Raw genomic sequence first — 16,863 nt, 5'->3', positions numbered from 1 at the left:
TTGACTGCTTTCTTGCCGTCTCTTCGAATAATATTCCCTCAGGTACTTTTATCAGATTCACTTGGTGACCACCTTTTTCCATACATTTGCTTTAAGAAACTGCAGTAACTTAAGCAAACAACAACACACTTCATCTTCTTTCGGCTTTTCCCGGTTAGGGGTCTCAACAGCAGATCACCTGTCTGCTTATGATTGGCAGTGGAGTTTTACAGTGTCGAGTTGCCAGCCCGGATTCAGGCTCAACACAGAAGGCACCCCAGCCAAGGATCGAAGCAGAGAACCTCTTGCTGTGAGGCGACAATGCTTGTGTACTACCGTGGCCACCCAAGCAAACAACAACACTACCAGGAAAGAAATCTTTAGCAAACAACAGCACACTACCAGGAAAGAAATCTTAAATCCGTCCAAAGGAAAACAATTATTAGAAGTTGGTCATGTAATTGGAACCTCTTAAAAACAGCCCACCTAGGTGAATCTGTATCTGAATTCAGCAGACTATATCTTGTGCCTTTCAGAGTCAAGAGTTGAAGTGAATCCAGCATCTTTGCTGATGGAAGGAAAGAAACAAAACAAATCATGAAACTGTGACAAGGCCTGGAAAAATGGTTGAAAGATTAATACTCAGTCTAACCAACAGTATAGCAGGCAGCTCATAAATAAATTAAAATGCAAGATTAAAATTTATTAAAAAATGATTACACAAACTCTCAAAGATTAAAGTCAAAACAACCACAAAAACTTCTGGTCAGCCATAAATCAGCTGCTAAAACCTGGACGCCCCACACACCATGTTCCATCGAGAGGCCCTCAATCAGACAACATAGCAAATCAGTTCAACACTCATTTCATACACACAGTAGCATCCCTAATTAAGTGCAGTGCCCCCCCCCCCCAACACCCAGCCCACTACTCCTCTACTGGACAGCAGTAGCAAACTGACCTTCGAGGTCTATGTCCTGCATACAGATCTGTCCCCAAATACTGTGTCCCTACATTATGGAAAAGTCATAAATCTTGTCCCTACATAACAGGCACTTCTTGCAGACCTTTCAAACTGTTGAGAAATGTATACAATCCCAACTACCCAATTATGTTACTGAAAATAACTTCTATCACAATCTCAAGATGTCTTTTGTCCCCACCACAGTACCACCCACTAGGTCTCTTCTCAGATTTATCCACACTATAAACCTATATAGAAATGGAGATGGATTATCCAACTGGAAGTTGTTAAACTGTCTACCTTAGGGCTCTAGTCCATCACTCATCCTGATTTCAAATTTATTTGACCAACAGATGTCAAGCAGTTACATGGCAAAATGAATTTTCATCTTACCTCTATGCATTTTTTGGTTTTCCTTAAGTTTCCATACTTGCCTCTCTATTTTTAATATAATCTGAAATGACCTGCACACCTGAAGTACGCATGCTTTCACACTGCAGGAGGTGGATGATTCCACCCAGAATTTGTCTGCCCAAATCCTGGAAAAATTGCAAGAAAAAAATCCTTTATCTCTATAGAAGCATAGCTAATAGATTCACAATTTCTAAACCGTAAAAAAGTAACTTTATTTAGTACAAAAACAGTTGACTGCAAAAAAAAAAAAAAAAAAAAGTACTCTTCAACATAACCCCATCAAATAGGACATAATCAAAGATGAAAACATGAAATCTGACCTTCACATAAGAGGAAGTTAAAAAAAAAAAAATCAAAACTGGGAGCTGTATAGGGTCAAACCATATCCAACTGATAATGTCAGAAAGCACATTGCTTCAGTACATCTTATTCCAGCACTCCTTTGTGCTGCTCCTATTTTTACAGACCTACAATCTGCAATAGAAAAGACAACAAGAACAATGGTATAACAAAGTTGCTAGATTTGCAGCTAATTTACCTGATAGTAAACACCACTGCCTGGCCCTCAAACAGGTAAACTGGACCGAATTGTCTTGCTACCTAACTTTTTTCTGCTAGTGACTACTCGTAATCTCATTAACAAAACAGAACATTGTCCATGTCTAAATGGTGTAGTCACATGCTGCTCAATTCTGTGCTCCTTAGACAAATACCAAATACTAGTAACTAAATCAAACAACTCTGCAGGAGACTCCCTATACTTGAAATGCAGCTCTAAAAAGTAGAACTCCATCGCTTCTAAAAAGTAGAACTCCATTGCTTTCTCTCTCAAAGGAACAATCTAAAACACTCTCCCTCTTACTGCACCCTATTTGTCTCTCCACTCTTACTCCACCCTATTTCTCTTTCTCTTTGCAACCTCCTTTTTCTACATTATCATTCTACGCTCCACTATAACAAACTATTGTCTGCCACTACTCTAGACATCACCTAACTCGCACTCTCCCCCACACTCCTACTTCCATTCCAAACATACTACATTCCAACTGTTCACATCCCCCTTACCTCCTCAAACATCACTAACATACTACCACTAAACCTCTGTCCTCTCCTATACCCCACATTTCTTATCCCTGCCTTCTTCACATCACTCCCACTATACCAAAGTACCTCCAGTTACCTATGCCAATTTTTTTAAGTACCTCAGCCAACCTACACCTCCTATACTTCACCTCACTTTTCCTCAAATCCCTTCATACCATGACGCATAGTACACCTGCTATTCTATATTCAGCTATTCAGCTACTCACACTTTGCACCATTGCTACTTCAATGACTACTACGACTTGCCTACTCCTTCCCTATTACCAAAAATGTTCCTGTTATTCACCATCACACCTCTTCTCATTCTTCTAACCTTCCTCTCACCTCACTAAAATAAATCCCATCCACCTATCACCCATCTCCTCTCTCCATCCCTCACAAATTCATACACACCTCTCATTCAAAGTGTTCCCATCACTCTTCAACATCTCTAACCCACTCGCCCTTAAAATAAAAATTGCCCCATACATCTCTTATCACATAAGAACCAAGTAGAAATATCACTTCCAACATCTCCCACCTCTAACACCCCTCTACCCCAATTATAGACTACTACTCTCTGAAAATGTTCACCCCAACCCTGGACCTATGCCAACCCCCCCTAAAAGCCTTACCACCCAACAGATACCACAACACTCAAGCTTGCCTACACATAATCTTACTCTGTACTCACTCAATATACACACCATGAACAAAATAACTGAATTCCATGCTTGGGTGTCCCAATACTCCCCAGACATTATAACAATCACTGAAACATGGCTAAAACCCTATATTCCAGATAGCAAATTCCTCCCTACTGGATACAATAGACTTTGTCTCGAAAGTCCAAACAAAAAAGGTGGTGGAGTAGCCATCTTGTACTCTGATCACCTCAATCTTTCACCTCTTCCAAACCCACCCCCTTCTTTTTACCCAGCAGAACTCTTAATTGCTAACTAAACTTAACCACAAAACCCTAACAATAACTGCTATATACATACCTCCCTGTGACAACATTCCTATATTAGAACAAACCTTATCTTGGTGCACACGGAATATACCTAACAAAACCATTATTCTAGGGGATGTCAACATTAACTGGTCATCCCAAACCACCAGCTCTTCTGCCCCTTACATGGATTCATGCAACTAATCTCTACCCCCATACACTTTAACAAGCCAACTTAATTCCTTCTATATTATTGGCTAGATACTTGTCTCTAATCCTAATCTATACCACCACCCAAAAACTCTTCCCGATTCCATCAGTGACCACACACCTATCTGTATCCATAGATTCTCCCATTCACCAGCATAGGTCATATAAATTTAATGAATGTCGAAAACTCTCTGTAATTTCAATTTTGACATTTTTAATATGTTGTCCTCTATAAACTGGTCCTTTCTGTCAAACCTACCCCTAGACAAAGCAGCCCAAAATTTCAACACCATATTTCTAAATATCCTCGACTCCCTTGCCCCTCCCCACACTATTAGAGTTAAGTCTGTCAGCTCCCCTTTGCTAACTCAGTCCACACGCATGCTCATGCATAAACGAGATAATGTCTGGAAATTCTGGATAAAAATTAAATTGTCCTCCCACCTACAGTCCCATAAAAAACTTTGAAACCTTGTTGAAAAACAAGTTAATATTGAAAAGAAAATTTTCTACCTTAATACCCAGACTACACAGAACGAAAGCCCTAAAAAGTTCTGGGACTGTAGCAATCCAATCCTCCACCCTAGAAAAACCCCTCAACGCCCAAACCCTGTCTTAACACCCATCTTGAAACGGCTACCATTTTAAATTCCTATTTAATAGATGCCATAAGCAAACTTGTACCAACATCCAACTCTCCTAACTCCACTTACAGCCATCACACCACAACTAACCCAAACAACTCTTTTTCCTTCAAACCAAACAGCCACTAACTAAATCATATCTCTCCTATCCAAGCTCAAACCCTGCTCTCCTTTAGCTGATGAACTCCCCCCCCCCACTTTACCTTAAGCTAGCTGCAAACTCCATTGCTCACCCCATCTCCATCCACATAAATTGCTCAATATCTGAATCCACAGTCTCCTCACTTTGGAAAAAATTCTATACCATACCCATTCACAAAGGTGGTAATTCCACTGAACTGACTAACTATCGACCTTATGGCTGTACTCTTCTTCTTTTTTTTTTTTTTTTTTTCTCCCCTCTCAAAAATACTAGAAAAGTGTGCACACCCACAAATATTCAACTACCTACTTCAAAATAACTTTCTCACCCCCACCCAACATGGCTTCCGTCCCAACCACAGTACATCAACTACCCTCATCTCCTTTACAAACACCATATCCATGAGTAGAGATAAACTTGCTTCCTGTCTCTTCCTCAATCTTTCTAAAGCCTTTAACACAGTCTCCCACCCTAAACTCCTTTCTAAACTCTGACCTTAACCTCTCAACTGGTTCTCTAGCTACCTCTTAGACAGGCAATAATCTGTCAAATGGCAGTCCGCACTCTCTCCCTTCCTCCCCATCAAGTTGAGTGTCCCCCAAGGCTCAATCTTTGGTCCACTATTGTTCAACATCTTCACTAATCTTCTCTTTACATCCTGTCCACATTCTACCCTCATTCAATACGTGGACGACCCTTTCATCATCTGTACCTTCAATACCCTTTCTGACCTGCAGTCTCGCACCCAAAACTCCTTCAACTCTGTAGACAAGTGGCTTACCAATAACCAGATAATTATAAATCCGCAAAAGACCAAACTCCTGCTGTGTCTCCAAAAATCACTCAATCACCACAAACTCAACTTCACCATAACTTTACTTAATAACACTCCCATCCACATCAAAACCCACACCAAACTTCTTGGAGCCATAATAGACGATCAACTAAAATTCAGCCTACATGTTCAACACGTTTTTTTAAAAAAAAAAAACCTCAAAAACTAGATCTTCTCTACAGAAATAAAAAAATTCCTTACTAATGACTTGCTCCCCTTGGTCATGCCTACCTCCTACCAGTCTTCTCTATAGCTCACAAATCCGTACCAATTTGCAAACAGGCCTACTAGGAAAACTTGAAATCACCTACAACAAAGTTGCCAGGTTTGCAACAAACCAAACCTATCTCTCTCATCACTGCCACTCCCTCAAAGCTCTAAATTGGTTAGATTTCCCACACCAATTTCCAACCACACAGCTGCTTGTTATTCACATCCTTAGTAAGCCCTCCTCCTGCCCTAACATCTCTCTCTCCATACACCAACTAGAAACTTCAGGAGCTCCGAAAGTCCACATCCTTGCCCTTAACTGAAACAAACTCCCGCTGGCCATTTGTACAATACCCCATACACAGGAATTTTAAAAAAGCACTCTAAGAATACCTCCAAAACACCTGGACGTTAACTCTTCTTGAATATCACTGTCTTACTGAACAGTTAATACTAACCTCGGATGACTCCTAACCCATCGCTAGCACTCTCACCTCTACTTACACTTTTCTCTTGCTCTTCCTATTGCCACCTACTGCTCTCACACTCTCACTTAACCTCTTTTACCCCCACTCTCCTCCTGGGTTCCTCCTATACCTACATAACAAAGTATTCTATACAGTTAAGCTCTGCTAAGTTTGTACTCATGTAGAGCTTTTCTCCGCGGGCCTCTACTGAAAAAGGGGTCTGGCTCAGTCAGACTTTCCCAGTCAACAAATGTCAGGTAAATACGTAAATAAATAAACTAAATAAAATCCTTTAAACCTCAGCTAAAGAACATGTAGCAGACTTCTGGCCATGCTCCTGCATTTCTCCAGGTTAACTGTCATCTTACTATTACAGGTAACATCTTCCATACTTCCTCTCTGTTTGTTGCCCTCTCTTTTGCTCTTAAAACACTTCTAAACTTATTCTTGCTGATACAAATGTATTATTGCAAATGTATTATTGTTATCCACATCCTCCACTGTTATAACAAGAAGAAACTCTTGTGCATTGCAAAAAGAGTGCAAACATGTATATTGTATGAAAATGTATGATTTATATTCTCATTTCATGAATCAGCCCACTCCTAATGAGGTACAGTTGAGAGGTATGTGTGAAGGTGAACTGACACCACTGTACCTGAATGAGATGGTATAAGTACACCACTGCTGCCAATGTGACACGCAGATGGCAGGATGCTACCTAGTGCCATCAAGATGTTTAGTGCTGATGGGGTTTGAATCCTACCACTGTCAATGAATGGTGAAATAAAAGCAAGAAAGTGCATACAAGTCTGTTTCTATAACTAATTAATTCACAAGGTAGAAGCTGGGCCCAACAGCATAAAGGGAATATGCATCTCTGCCCTGTGAATGGGCTTGCAACTTCCACAGTCAGACTTGACTGTGCTCAAGCTACTGACAGAGCTATTTGGTCAGGCACTCTTGGACCACTGTCTCGTGCTCTCTCTCTTCATCAGTGCCTTCCAGTAGCCCTTTATACATGGTAACTGCTTTTCACACAAAATACTATTTTTGCATACGTACAACTCCCCAGGGAAGTCTGGCAGAATTCTCCAATTCCCTATAGCCTTCTTCCTTTTACGGTGGTACTGCCACCACCCTGGGAAAAGCAGACCATTCCAGTAAATTGCTGCTATTGAACCAAGCTATATATGAATTCATACCAATTAATATATTTTTCAATAATAGTAGTAGTCCTTATGTCCCACACAGCTTGTTAACCAACAGCGTAAGTAATGGTTGCCCTTCAGATAAACTGTGCAGCAATGTAATTAAATGCCTACTGTATGAGCTTAAAGGTTATACAATTAATTGTACTTGCGTGATAAAGAAAGTAGAGCAAAATATTTGTAGGTTGACACACACAAATGAAATAGAAGGCAAAAAGTAGGAAGCGTACAGAAAAATGTAAGCTGCAGATGTGCATTTCCTGGCTCGTGCTTACTAAAAAATATTAGCACCAACTGTAAATTAATAATTGGTACTAACAAACAATTCCATACAAATGAAAGCAGCGTGCACTATCTTTTGAATAACACTGTTCAATACAGTCTCTTTCCCCAGCCTCCGATGTCCATGACATCATCATTGTGGTTGCTGGAGAAAACTGGTAGTAAAACCAGCTTTTTCTACTCCATAGCAACTACTGGAAAATGTCAGTGTACACCATACCTTCTGGTGTTCCTTAGTATCCACCCCGGTGTCTTAATGATTTTCAGCCATTAAATTCATTAGAGAGTAGAACAATTGCATCCCTACAAAAGGACAGTTCCTGGTCATTTATCTTTGGTTATTATATTTAATGAGGAAACAGCAAGTCAGGAGATCTGTCACACTTCAAAAGACTGTTCTTCATCTAATCACTGCTGCAGTAGCATAAGCTATATTGCACATTCCAGCAAAGATTGATTCCTTACCAGCACACCTCAAAAGTTTTATGGCACCTTCCGTGCACTGTAGCTACTGACCTACACAAGGAGTGTAGGCATTTAAATAGTACCTATGGCTACAAATGTGCAAAAATTTCTTGTTACAGATGAATGAACACTTAACAATACTTTGGGGGTTGCCCATCGAATACACTGTTCCTGGCTGGGCCTGATATGTTCCCCACTGGGGATAACCTTCCACAAAGGTTTTTGTTTTTCTTTGTACTTCTCAGTTTCTGAGAAGTTTATTTCCCATTTATATATTTTGAAGTGTCTGTACTGAGGTTCTAGGGTTCCCAGTGTGTAACAGGTACATTGCTCTTGTTTTCCTACAAGTTGACCTTTGTGTTCAAGGGCTTGTATGCTCTAGCTTGTGGTTATCAGGGAATTATCCGCATTCCTTTTTGGTGGTCACTTTTGTTATTGGTTGGTCGAACTTTTCATGAGGCAAATCATTACATTGTTTTGTTTTTAATTTTTTGTATAGGAAAGTGCGTTGCTGTGGCTTGCTAGTGTTATGCTGAGACTGCATAAATTGTGTGGTGCTTGTCTCAATATTTTATCTCCTGTCTACCATTCTGCATTTGGGAACACCTTCGCTGCCTTTGCCTTAGGAGATCTATCTGTACAATTCTATTGCCAGCTTGGACATGGATGAGGGTCCCAGTAAATCTTTTAATCCTCCATGATCTGCATGAAAAGGGAAGATGCTTGGGGAAAGTCTGTTTTTTAGTCCAGCTTCTATGCCTCAGCCACTGATGAGTGTTTCTGCTGTGGCCATGAGTTGTTCCTTGGACCATTAATTTTCTCTTGGTCCCTGTGATCTTGCTTCTAGGGACCAAAAGGCTGGCAGGTCCTTGCAGTTGTTCAGTTCCTAGTGTCACAGAAGGTAAAACTGCTCAACAGCACCAGGGAAGAGTCTTGGGGATGTTCCTCTGTTATGCATTTCAGAGAATATCTTGTGTGGGGAAGGGGAACATCCATTTAGCTGCTGTTTCTCTTAAGTATCCCCCAGGGAGAGGAAACTGAAGACTAGGTGTATTTATCTTTCCTTTAAAGGAGATGATTGACTGCATTTTGCTTAAGGTTTATTTACAGCTTTTCACTCATTCAGTGTGGATTTTCCTCATCTGGTTAAAAGGTAAAGATTTTTTTTCTCCCTCTTAGATACTGATTCTCATGTGGAGGCTTGGGACTTGGAGTGGGATGCTTCTTATGTGTCCTCCTCTGAGGGGAAATCGCAGTTTGTGTACAGTTTGTCTTCATGTTCCCCTCTGGAGGGGCTTTTTCTGATATTTTCGCTAAAATAAAGGATATGTTTCAGTGGGAACCGAAGAAAATTCCAGAATCTTAGCTGCAGTAATATGATTTATTACAGGAGGACTTTTTCCTCAACCTGTTTCTGTTCCTCCTGTGTCACTATCCCTTCAATACCTTTGTGGCTGCTAGTCAGTCCCTTGGCACTCAGGCTGCTGTCCACAGAAAGTTGGATAGGTTATATAAAGTTTCTCAAACACCTAGGTTTCCTCTTTGCTACTCCTATGGGAGGTTCCAGCTGCTGTTTCTTTGTTTAAGACAACCTTTACCAAGCTCCTTTCTTTGGCTAAGCCTTTACTTCTAACAAAGTGAGTAGAGCATTGGATAGGTTTTAGAAAGAAAGTTCATGCCTCTTCCGCCTTGGCCATCAGTATTGTAAGCCGTCAGGCTCATATGTCTAGATTCCTACTGGCCTCTTTGACAAAGGAAGTTCCAAAACTAACCTCTTCATATTGTAGAGTCTAAAGCTTCTCTGAATTCCCTGTTATCTTCTGTATGTCAGGTTGCAAAACACACACAGTTGCATTCTCAGCATTTCCCAGACACTATTAAAGCTAAAATTCCTAATGCTTCTTTGGGTAAAGAAGTTTTGTGTTGTCCTTTTTTTCCGTGGAAGTCCTCCAAAGATTTGTAGAAAGGGGAAAGTTTATTTCAGAGTCACACGGCTTCAGCCCTCCTTTTAGAAATATTCCATACAACTTAACAAACTTAGTTATTCAGACATCTCCCCGTCTCTACTAGCAAGTAATACCATTACCTCAGACAGATTAAAACTACTACCGCCAAGCCCACCCCAACAACCATCTCACAGCATATTCTATCAACTCCACACATTAAAACAATGTGGAGACATACACCCAAATCCAGGCCCAATCAATATTTACGCATCCACTGACAGCCAAGCTGAGCAAATGTTTCCCCACACCCATTCATCTACCACTAGGCAAGCTAATCCAATATCTCAACACACACTTCACCTAGTGAATATAAACATTCACAGCATTTGCAATAAAACTACTGAGTTCAATGCCTGACTAGCTGCCCACACCCCAAACATTATTGCAGTAACAGAAACATGGCTGGAACCACACATTGCTGACACTGAAGTTCTCCCTCCAGGATATAACGTAATTCGTTCAGACAGACTTCATAAAAAGAGAGGTGGTGTAGCATTAATCTACCAAAACTCACTGCAAATAACCTATGCAAAAATCTGTCCCCTCTTTTGGTAACAGAGCTACTACTCGCATCCTTTCACATAAATAGGAACAAACATATATGCATAGCAGTTATTTATATTCCCCCAGGCCACAATATCCACATACTTGAAAACATATCTTGGCAAAATCAGAATGTACTGCATGAAACTATAATACTAGGAGACACCAATATTAATTGGCTAAACTTAGACTCCCCTTCTCCAGTAAACAGCATAAACCTTCACAGTTTTACCCAGCTCATCACTACCCCCACTCATGGCCTAACAGACTCTGAATCAACCCTAGACTGGATACTTGTAATGCATCCCCAAAACTGCTCCAACTCAGGAACCCTACCAAACACATTAAGTGACCACCTTCCAGCATGTACCTATAGAACTCTCCCTCATGCAGTCAAAATGCACTTGTATAAAACCTCCAGGAACCTTGCCCACTTTGACCAGGATAACTTTATAAATATTTTAAACTCCCAAAACTGGAACCCACTGAAAACACTCCCCTTAGATGAAGCAGTTGACTATTTTAACAAACTCTTTTTAAATACTCTCAATATCCTAGCTTGTATGTGTACTAAACGAGCCAAAACTAACCATGCCCCCTGGTTAACAAGACTAACCAAACAAACTATGTCTCTTAGAAACAAAGCATGGAAAATATGGCTGAGACAGAACACATCAAAATGAACTCCACTAGAAACAACTCCACAACAAATTAAAAAAGCTAGTAATACAAGATATAAAAAAGATTATTTCTCAAACTATCCACCTCATATAACAATCCCAAACATTTTTGGAATTCTGTCTCCTCTCTATTTAACCCAGGCACCATCCAAAACCCATCCCCTGCACCAGAAAAAAATCCCACAAGATATCTCCCAAGCCTTTAATACCCACTTCATCTCTACCATCCAAAAGCTACTCAAAGACTGCCCATCCAGCTCAAACATACACTTCCCAACCCCAATGGACTACACCCCCACTACACAACCAGGCAACTCCTTCACTATTCAACCTGCACCCACCTCTCTGATTTTGAAATTCCTAAAACAACTCAAACCTTGCTGTCTCTACAGATAACATTCCCCCAGAATATCTGCAAATAGCAGCTAGCTCAATAGCATATCCAGTTACCATTCTTATAAATCGCTGTCTCACTGAATCTTGCGTTCCTCTCCTATGGAAAAGATCCATCATTACTCCACTACACAAAGGGGGTAACTCTTATGATCTTTCCAGCTACCGCCCTATCTCTATACTCTTCCCCTCTATCTAAAATCTTGAAAAAATGTGTTCACTCACAACTACTTAAACGCACCCCAAATAATGCTCTTCTATCCCCTACCCAACATGGTTTCCGGCCAGGGCATAGCACCATTACTGCCCTACTGTCCTTCACCGAATCTGTCAACAAAACCTTGGATGCAGGCCATCCTACCTCGGTAATCCTTCTAGACCTATAAGACCTATCTAAGACCTTTGACACAGTGTCCCTTGCTAATCTAGTAAATCGACCATCAACACTAGGTTGCTCCCCAAAATCCCTCAGCTGGTTTACTTCCTACCTACAGAACCGGGAACAATCTGTAAAATGGTTATGTGCAATCTCAGTACCAACCTAACAATATAGGAGTACCACAGGGATCCATTTTAGGTCCACTACTGTTCAATATCTTCATTGATGACCTGCACAAAGCCCCCCTAATCCAGAACATCATCCAATACGCCGATGATTCAACACTTCTGTCCACCTCTAAAACTTTATCAGACCTCCTCACACTTACACAACAGGCTTTTACTTCTATTGAATCATGACCTATTAATGCACAACTAATGCTAAACCCCCCAAAAAACTAAACTTTTACTTTTCTCAACAAAACCATCCAACATCGACTTTAAAATCCTGGCTGAAGACGGCACAGAAATTGAACTAGTGAGAACAGCCAAATTACTAGGTATAACAATAGATGATAAACTCACATACGAACAACACATCCTAACTGCAATACAACACATCCTAACTGCAATCAAGAAAACCCATGTCAAACTAGGTAAAACTATATCACCACAAACTCTACCTGGATAAATATACATTTCACACTTCTAAAAACTAGTGTGGTCTCCTTTAAGGCCCCTGAGCCAGTGGTAAACATTACTCAAACCGCTGAATCACTTACAAATGCCTTCTACCAGCACCTACAGGACTGCATGGATCAGGCAATCCCAAACAAAACTAAGACTCTCTGTACCAAAGGCAAGCGTCCAGTCTGGTGGACCCCAGCCATAAACAAGCTCTACAACAAAAGGAGGAAGCTACTACAAGATAGAGCAAAATCCTTGAAAGGTAAGACACCTTTGATCATTATAAGTAAAAAACTAAGAGCTCTCATAAAATCATCCAAGGCAAATTTTGAGAGAAAAATCGCCAAGGACTCTAAAGAGAATCATAAGGCCTTCTTTAGCTATGTTAGAAACCTAGGAGGAAACTCCCAGATATGCTCAGAATTAGTTCAAAATGTTGTGAAAATTACTGAACCTACTCACATTGCCAACAATACTGGCTGACAGGTTCAGTGCAAACTTCTCCCCAAAAGGAGAGATATCTATTCCAGAGGATTGTAGCCCCCCAAACATCTCCAACGCCCAGGTGAGAACTGCCCTCACTAAGGCAAAAAACACAGCATCCATGGGACCGGATGGTGTCCCCGGCTGTGTGCTTCACGAACTCAACGAGGAATTAAACCCACAGTTAGGACAGCTGTTTAATCTTAGCCTCACCTCAGGATACGTACCCAAGGAGTGGCGCACGGCACTGTGGTCCCACTTCATAAGGGCGGTGCCTCCACAGACCCTGGAAATTACCGCCCCATTAGCTTGACAAGCCTTATCTGCAAAGCCATGGAGAGGATCATAATGGAACTCATAAATAAAGACATAGGAACTTGCAGACTTTGGATCCAACCCAGTTTGGCTTTGTCAAAGGCAGATCCTGCCTCTTAAACTTGGTTGACTTTCGAGACAGTCACCAAGGCCATTGATGAGGGAAAGGCAGTCCATACAGCCTACCTCGACCTGGCAAAGGCCTTCCACACAATACCCCACTCGGGTATCATCGAAAAACTCATCAGCTTGAATGTAAACCCATACATCACAAGATGGGTTGCAAACTGGCTAAGTGACAGAACCCACAGGGTCAGAGTTGCTAGAGCCATGTCAGACTCAAAGCCTGTCACAAGTGGTGTCCCACAGGGCTCAGTCCTGGGTCCACTCTTGTTCGGCATCTACTTTTCTGAAGTACAAGCAAACACAGGAGGGTTATGGCTGACAAAGTTTGCAGATGACTGCAAACTGGGCCATAGTCGAAAACACATCTGACACAGATATCCTCCAGAAGGGCCTCACAGAAACGGATAACTGGTGCCAGAGCCATGGCCTGAAGTTAAACGCCAAAAATGCATAGTCATACCCTTCGGGAAAAACAAGGTTACCCCTAGCTACCATATAGGTGGCAATCCACTGAGCACAGAAAAAGTCATCAGGGATCTGGGGACCCAAGTTGACAGTAGCCTTCGCTTGACACTCATGTTGCTAAAGTAGTTAGGAAAACCTTCTATATCACCCACCTGATCATGAAGGGATTCACATCTAGATCAAGGGAGGTCATCGTCCCCTGTACTCATCACTCATTAGACCTATGATTGAGTACAATGCCCGTTCGGAATGTATCTGACCAGACACCTGCTGCAGCTTGAAAGGCCCCAAAAGTTCCTCACCAAAAGGATAAAGGGTCTCAAAAATATGTCTTATGCTGCCCGACTGAAAGAACTCCAGCTCTATTCAGTCTCATACCGCTTGCTCAGAGGTGACCTGTGCCTGACATATAAGGCCATGTCAAACCCAGATTTGATGAATATGCTTCACCTCAAAAATCTAGATCCCTCAGAACCACAAGGGCGGAGACTTAAACCTTGACACGGTTATAAATAGAACGTGCTGGAGGGACAGATTCATCACCCAGAGACTCCCTATGCTGTGGAACAAAATCCCGGTACATGTGAGGCAGAGCACCTCTCTGGCCTTGTTCAAGAGGAATCTTGACCAATGGATGGGAGATTGCAGATATACCCCAGGGATTACTTCAGTGTCACTGCTTGACAGAGGCACAGCAAAATGATAGGCATAGTTTTTATTCAAACTAAAGGGGTGGCGAAAGCCACATAACTATGGGCTAGGCTTATAAATGCCCTTGGGCAGATAGCCTAGTATGAACCTATGAACCTAAAATAAAACTATTGAATACCCTACTTATCCCCTCCCTTTTATAATGTAATGCATTTTCACTAACCTGCACACAACCCTTAGTAATAAATTACAATCATGTTATAACAAAATAGCCAAATTCACCTCCAGCGATGGCATGGCAGTGATGAGAACGGTAAGGTTTTCTGAATTAAGATGGCTAGAGTTTTCCTACCATCTACAATATGCCCAACTAACTTTAGCCCACTAATTTCTATACTAAATGACTGCCCTGCCTTAACTCAATCCTACAAATATACACCCCACTAGAACACTTCCTGTAAACTGATGCTTACAGTAGCTAAAGCCAACAAAAGAGCAGGACAATAACTTTTCTCCCATACCATAGCTAAGCTATGGAATAACCTTCCATCTGAAATAACCCAAACTGATCACCCAAAAACTTTTAAAGCAGCCCTAAAAACACATTAGATATAGACAATCCATCCTGCACCTGCCTCAGAAGCAAACAACCTTAAACAATATACTTCACCAAATACTACAATGACAAAATCTTTGCAGAAACCCAGTCTTCACATTTATTAGTGTATTCTTACTATGTAGGAGACTGGAATCTCACCAAGGAAGAAAATGATGTAACACTACTATTCAGTTGTGAAATTCTTGTTTTATTTTTCACCTGTCATATCTTCAGTGTGTGCATATATTCTATGTTTTTTCTTTCTGTTGCATCAGTAACATTGTCACATTGTGTTTAATTATTGTGTTCCTTTGTATTTTGCTTGTGGAGCTTTTCTCTCCGGGCCTCCACTGAAAATGGGTCTCTGACTCAGTGGGCTTTCCCAGTCAGCAAGTGTTAATAAATAAATAAATAAATAGATTTCAGAACCTTTTTTCCAGTCCAGTTTCCTCTTTTGAAACGCAAAATGAAACTCTGGATCCAGATAAGAAACATTCCAAGCAGCCATGGTAGAGGAACTACAGAAACTACCTTCTTTCCACAGGTAAACTATGAAATTAGACTGATTATTGGTCCCCCCGCCCCCATTCTAACAGGGTTGTCAACCAGTCGCACGTTCAGGCCTTCATCTTGCTCTTTAGCAACAAATAACTCCAGGCTCTTGGATTCTGATGATCATTCACAAGGGTTACAACTGACAAAAGGTTTCTTTCTCCGTTCAAGGGATTTTGCCATATCATTCCAGTCAGACCCCTCTTTTCCATCCTATTCCATATCATATGTTAGCACAGGGAGTAACAGAACCTGTGACCCTCGATGTGAGAGAGACAAGATTTTATTCCAGGAAAATTTTCTTACCAAAGGTGAAGGAACCTGGAAACCTCCTAAGTCTTTCCTTCCTAAACCTTTATGCTATGGTTCCAAAATCTACAATGCTATCCCCTCACTCTGTTGCTGCTCCTTTACCCTGGCAGTTTTCTAGTAACTTTTGATTTCTAAGATACTTATCGCCCCATTCCAATCCTCAAATGTTTTGGGTGCTTTTTTTCTGTGTCTGTTTCACATTTTCAGTTTTCTGTATTATAGCTCCGAGAGCATTTGCAAAGCAAATGGCTTCAGTAATTGCCATTGCAGGTTTTTCCTTACCTAAACAATTTTCTAATGATGGCAAATTTTGTGGGATTGTCAAACGTGTTCAGCCTGGGATTTCAACTGAAGTAGAAACATCTCTTACTCCTTTCCACAGGATAGTGTTTCTGGGATGTCTTCTGGATCCATCCCTAATGAAGGCTTTTCTTCCTTAGAATAGCGAGATCAGTTGCAGTGACCACTTCCTGAGGTTTTCCAGCCTGACACAAGCATCTGCCAGGGGGTATCTCAAACTTCTCAGATATACAGCCTCTACTACTGTTATGATTCCTTTGGCCAGACTACATATAAGGAAAATTCAATGGCTTGCCAAATCCCTCTGGCTCGTCATCTTCACCCTCTCTCTTTTTCAGCTTCCAGAGCTGGGGTTTGTGAAAAGGGAGCTGCTTTAGTGGGTAGTTTCCCAAGAGATGGCTTCTCACTCCATGGTAGCAGGTGCCTCATACTTGGGGAGCCATGTCCAAAGGAATGAAGGTTCAGGTTCTGTGGAATGAGTAGGACTGGTCCAAGAACATAAATATCAAAAAATTATGTCTTTTAATATATGCTGTCAAATTTCTAAACCATCTTTGGGTGCTGGGTCCCTTACTA

Source organism: Protopterus annectens, chromosome 2.part2 (assembly GCF_019279795.1).
Source record: "Protopterus annectens isolate FY-2018-M chromosome 2.part2, PAN1.0, whole genome shotgun sequence".
In the NCBI taxonomy this organism is placed as follows: Eukaryota; Metazoa; Chordata; order Ceratodontiformes; family Protopteridae; genus Protopterus; species Protopterus annectens.
The sequence above is the reverse complement of the archived record's forward strand: the minus strand, read 5'-3'. Positions refer to the sequence as shown.